Source organism: Heteronotia binoei, chromosome 8, assembly GCF_032191835.1.
Source record: "Heteronotia binoei isolate CCM8104 ecotype False Entrance Well chromosome 8, APGP_CSIRO_Hbin_v1, whole genome shotgun sequence".
Lineage (NCBI taxonomy): Eukaryota > Metazoa > Chordata > Lepidosauria > Squamata > Gekkonidae > Heteronotia > Heteronotia binoei.
Genome location: NC_083230.1, coordinates 65137519 through 65143864, shown reverse-complemented (window position 1 = coordinate 65143864; position 6346 = coordinate 65137519). Strand labels below are relative to the sequence as shown.

General features: G+C 39.9%; 1 non-coding gene across 1 annotated transcript; it reads right to left on the bottom strand.

The window, feature by feature from the left end:
• Nucleotides 1-5838: 5838 nt before the first annotated feature.
• On the bottom strand, nucleotides 5839-5905 carry TRNAL-GAG (transfer RNA leucine (anticodon GAG)). Its single transcript has one exon. It is a non-coding gene; the product is annotated as a tRNA-Leu (tRNA).
• Nucleotides 5906-6346: the final 441 nt, after the last annotated feature.

Below are 6346 nucleotides of genomic sequence, written 5' to 3'. Positions count from 1 at the left end.
GTGGGTCAGGCTTGCATAGGCCTTTGTGGCTCTGTCCCATATTCTCAGTGCTAGGAAGAACAGAGAGACAGCCTCATGGCTGGGCAGGATTTATATTTTTAGTTTCTGCTGTGATCTTTGTGTTTTTTCTTGATGTTACATTTTAAAAATTGCATGCCAAATTCCAATATTTCCCACCATTCCATTTTAGACAGGCATCTTTGAGGGGAATTTAATAAAGAATGTTGTTAACTAATATCATGCATAAGCCATCTAGAACCACAAGGAAAGGTAGAATAGAAGTATTTTACTAAATACATAAATAAGTTAGGTTGCATACTTAAGACTGCTACAACACTGACATTGTCACCGGATTTTGATGCAATAATTCAAAGCAGAGCTAGAGGTCTCAGTTATCAGACTCAATTATCGAAATATTGCAAGAATCATAGAGTTGGAAGGGACCTCCAGGGACATCTAGTCCAACCCATGGAAACTCTTTTGATTTAATTTCAACCCATTGGTTTTGGTCCTACCTTCTGGGGCCACAGAAAACAATTCTATACCACCCTCTAGATGACAGCCCTTCAAGTACTTGAAGATGATGATCATATCACCTCTCAACTGCCTCCTCTCCAGGCTAAACATCCTCAGCTCCTTCAACCTTTCTTCATAGGACTTGGTCTCTAGACCCCTCACAATCTTCGTCGCCTTCCTCTGGACCCGTTCCAGCTTGTCTATATCCTTCTTAAAATGTGGTGCCCAAAACTGAACACAATACTCCAGGTGAGGTCTTACCAGAGCAGAGTAAAGTGATACCATCACATCACATGATCTGGACACTATACCTCTGTTGATACAGCCCAATATTACATTTGCCTTTTTAGCCACCATGTCACACTGTTGACTCATGTTCAGCATATGATCCACTAAGACCCCTAGATCCTTTCCACACATACTACTGCTAAGACAAGTCTCCCCCATCCTATAACCATGCCTTGGATTTTTCCTACCTAAATGCAGAACTTTACATTTATTCCTGTTAAAATTTATTTTATTGGTTTTAGCCCAGTTTTCCATTCTGTCAAGGTCATTCTGTATCCTGTTTCTGTCTTCTACTGTATTTGCAAACCCTCCCAATTTAGCATCATCAGCAAATTTAATAAGCATTCCCTGTATTCCTTCATCCAAATCATTTATAATGTTGAACAAAACAGGTCCCAGGACAGATCCTTGAGGCACTCCACTTGTCACTCCTCTTTAAGAAGATGAGGAACCATTCACAAGCACTCTTTGGATGCGATCTGTCAACCAGTTACAAACCCACCTAACAGTAACAGGATTTAAACCACAATTTACCAACTTGTCAACAAGGACAGTATGTGGAACCTTATCAAAAGCCTTACTGAAATCAAGATAAATGATGTCTACAGCATTCCCCTGATCCAGCAAGGTAGTCACTTTCTCAAAAAAAGATATCATGACTTGACTTAGTCTGACATGACTTGTTCTTGAGAAAACCATGCTGGCTCTTAGTAATCACAGCCATTCTTTCTAAATGTTCCAGGACTAACTGTTTGATATTTGTTCTAAAACTTTTCCAAGTATAGATGTCTAGCTGATGGGTCAACAGTTACCCAGATCCTCCTTTTCCCCCTTCTTGAAAATGGGGACAACATTTGCCCACCTCCAATCTTCCGGTACCTCTCCTGTTCTCCAAGAATTCTGAAAAGTAATAGCCAGAGGCTCAGACATTATATCCACAAGATCTTTTAGAACCCTTGAATGCAGTTCATCTGGCTCTTAGTTTCATTTAAAGAAACGAGGTGTTTATGTACTACCCTTATGCTGATCCTAGGTTGGAACTACATACCCTCATTATATGTTCTGTTTTTGCCATGTTGAGCACTGTCTCCCTCAGAAGAGAAGACTGAGGAAAAGTAGGAATTGAGCAGAGTATTAATGTTTTAAGTATGTTTATATTATAAGTAAAAATAATATTAATTGGGTTTGCCTATGTCAAGGGGTGTGGCATATGCAAATGAGTTATGCTAATGAGCTCCCACACCTCTTTTTTTCTGCAAAATGACCCCTGTATATATTGATAATGGCCCAGCCCAGGGAACTGAGGAAAGAGACATAATCACCTTCTTATATTCAACTTCTAAAATTTCACACAAGAGGCTTTTGAAAGTTCAAAATAAACATGTTTTATTTAACTTTGAAGAGAAAAGGTCAAGTAAACATGAACACATGAAGCTGCCTTCTATTGAATTATACCCTTGGTCCATCAAAGTCAGTATTTTCTACTCAGACTGGCAGTTGCTTTTCAGGGTCTCAGGATTTTTCACATCATGGTCACCCACTGTCTGGTCCTTTCTACCGGAGATGCTGGGGATTGAAACTGAGACCTTCTGTATGCCAAGCAGATGCTCTACCACTGAACCACAGCCCCTCTTCAAGTACATTAAACTACACTATATTGAGTCAGAGCATTGGATATAGGGATCATTAATGCCTATTCATATTGGCAGCAGCTCTCAAAGGTCTCTATTGGGGAAGTTGGGAGTTAAATTTGAGATGTGACAAACTCATACTCTAACATTCACCCATAGTTTCCTCCCTAAATGAACCTGCCATTTCCTGGAGTCTCTCAACATTTCAACTGGAGATTTCAAGGATTGAACATGGGACCTTCTGGATGCCAAGCAGAGACTTTACCGCTGAGCCATGCCTCCCTCCCTAAATGAACCTACCTTTTACTAGCTTTCTCACAATAATCCCTTTCATATGCTGCACTCATCATTGCACAGCTTGTTGGTGGTACTGATGCCCCTGAGAAGTCCACTTGGCTATCACCAGGATAAGGGCCTTCTCCACCTTGGCTCTGTCCTCGTGGGATGCCTTGCTGAATGAGCTTTGAGACCTGTGAGACCATCCAAACTTCCACAGGGCTTGCAAGCCAGTCTTGTTCAGGGAGGCCCTTTCTGATCTTGTTCTGTTAACCCTCCTGGAACTTGTTCGCTTTATATTTTAATGATTATTTATGAATGGCCAGTGTCTAATTTTATGTATTTTTTTTGTATTTTATATGCAATTGTTGTTTTATTGTTGTAATCTACCCTAAACCTTCAGGAAAGGGTGGAATAGAAATCTAGTAAATACATGGTGAGACCCTTGGTCTACCTCAGCCTTTCCACTGGAGATGCAGGGGATTGAACCTGGGACCTTCTTCATACTAAGCAGATGCTCTACCATTGAGCCATGCCTCTTTCCCTAAATGTACTCCCCTTTTACTGAGTGAGATTCTTGGTCTACCTTAGCTTTTCTCCTGGAAATGCTAGGGATTTAACCTGGGACCTTCTGCATATCAAGCAGATGTTCTACCACTGAGTCTCAGCCCAAATAAGCCAATTCTGCCTATTGTGTAGGTCAGCTGTTTGGCATAGAAAAAGGGATTCTGCACCCAGCCAAACATCTTCTTCTAAGACTGAGATAACTTTGTAATCACACTAACTCCAGATAATTTATTGCCAACAAGTAAGACTTTTTTGCTGTTTAAAAATGTCTTTTAAAACTTTGAGGAGAGAATCTTTGTTTTCAGTTTCTGTTTAAACATTCAAACATACATTTGTTAGTTTTACTGACTCTTGAAAAGGAAGGAACATAAAGCTAAGTTCCCAAAACCCAACTACATACACAGACCAGGCATCACTCTTTTTTAAAGAGCTAACTCCCTTTTCACTGGGCAAGGATTATGTCTCTTAAGTAGAATTAGTTTCCCTTTTTGGCTTGAATGGGGATCCTCTCTGATACTCTCACCCCTTTTGCCTACTTCCTAGTCCACAGTCAGTGCTTAACTGTCTCTTCTTCAACTGTCAGTTTCCAACTGTCATATCTCAACTCTCAACAGAATTCTGCTTGAACAGCCTGTCACTCAAAGACCCTATTCAGACGCACAGAATAATCAGATGTCACTGCTGTTTCCTTCCGGATTTAAAGTGGCTAATCAGATAGCAACATCTGCCTCCTGGTATTAACTCGAGGTAGTCCCCCCCCCCAATCCTTCTCGGAACTGGATTATTTTGTTACCTGCTCCTTTGTGGTGTTTTTTGAGTTCTCCAGTTTTGTCTCATAGTTTTCTCCATCTGGATAGTTCTGCTGTGATATTAACCAACTTCCGGGTGTCTGAAGGCTGTCCCAGAGCAAAAGGAGCCTCAAACATCCGGTTTACAATCGCCAATTTTTTTTTTTACTACTTAGCAATATGTGCATAATCGCATAACCACATGATGTTTTAACCTATGCGCATGTGCATAATGTGGGCATGTGCATAATAGTGGAAGAAAAAAGAACTGCATGGTGCCATCGTGTGGATGGCAGAAAACAGTTTCACTGCAGAGTGATTTGAATTGCAGTATGGCAGTCTGATTGATAATATCCAGAACAAAGATATTCGGAACAGAACTGGGTCAGTTTAACACGAACTCAACACGCTGTGTGAACAGGGCCAAAGGTTCTCAGACTCTGTTAGGCATTAACCCTTGACAGTTCATCACAGGTACATAATACAGGTTAGTAGATCAGCAAGCTGACATTTGAGCTCCCTAAGGACCTAGAGATGTATTGGTTTTAATTCCTCCAATAGGTCTAGAGTGTCATTTCTCAAGACCCCATTTTGACTCCATTCTTCAGACTTTCCTGAAACTACTGGCTGTGGCATGGTTACATGCCCCATATTTTCCACAGTGAACACAGAAGCAAAAAAATTCATTGAGCTTCTCTGCCATCTTCTCATCTTTCTTCAGCAATCCCTTTATGCATTGGTCACCTGAAGGCCCAACTGTTTTTCTGTTTGATTTCCTGTACTTGATATAGTTAAATACATTTTTATTGTTTGTCTTGATGCTTTAGCAACCTGTTCCTCCAACTCTCTTTTTGCACACCTAATTATTCATTTTGTATTTGTGTGTGTGTTTGTAGATCCAGGTGAGCAGTCATATTGGTATGAAGCAATAGAACAAAGTAGGAGTCCAGTATCACCTTTAAGACCAACAAAGTTTTATTCAGATTGTAAGCTTTCGTATGCATGCACACTTCTTCAGACAAGTAGATAGATCCAAATGGGCAGCCATGTTAGTCTGAAGCAGCTGAACAAAGCAGGAGTCAAGTTGTACCTTTAAGACCAACCAAGTTTTATTCAGAATGTAAGCTTTCATGTGCTCTCTAAGCACACTTCATTAGACGAGGTGATGAAGTGAAAAGCAGATGAAAGCTTACATTCTGAATAAAATTGACTCCTTCTTCAGGCAAGGAATGAGGTACAGTGTGTAGAGCTACATATAATTGGTGGGTGATGATTTAGAATGCAAAATTGTACAAAGTTAAAATCCAATGGCAAAATAGTGTAATTAACTAATTGAAAGAACATTGGGTCTGGATAGCATTTGCATGGGAAACCAATAAAAGGTAATAAAAGCTGTCTGTTAATTGCCCTATTGCTAGTAAGTAGGGTTAAACTAAGGACACATTTTTTTTCTTAAATATGTTCTTGTTCACTTAATTTACTTTTTAAAATGTAACATGCATTATGAACATCATTCTAGTTTGTCATAAGAAAAAAAAGGAATACATTATAATATAGTGAATATGGGTTTACTATATGTAACAAGATAAACAGCCAATATCCCTTATTTGAGTATGTCAGTACAAAAAACATTCTGATATGAACATATGAAGCTGCCTTATACTGAATCAGACCTTTGGTCCATCAAAGTCAGTATTGTCTTCTCAGACTGGCAGCGGCTCTCCAGGGTCTCAAGCTGAGGTTTTTCACACCTATTTGCCTGGACCCTTTTTTGGAGATGCCAGGGATTGAACCTGGGACCTTCTGCTTCTCAAGCAGATGCTCTACCACTGAGCCACCGTCCCTCCCCATACTATACTATTCTAAAAGAGAAATACATTGGAATATTGTGGTTATACAGCTATACTCAGTGAGAATAGTTTTAGCTTATGTAATGAGATAAAAACCAATATCCCTGTTCAGTCCTGGAGAGGTGTTTGTTCCAAGTTTCATAATAATTCATAATTCAGCAATTTCCCTCTCCATTCTGTTCTTGAAGTTCCTTTGCAGTAAAACAGCTACTTTGAGGTCACCCATTGAATGTTCTGGAAGGTTAAAGTGTTCTTCCACAGGTTTCTCAGTTTTGTAATTCCTGATGCATCTATTTATCCTTTGCCATAGGGTTTGTCCTGTTTGCCCTATGTAGAGAACTGAAAGGCATTGTTGGTGTGTTTGTATGTGTGCTTGGAAGTAATGGCTGATCTCTGGCAACCCCTAGTGGGTCTGGAAAGCATGGACATC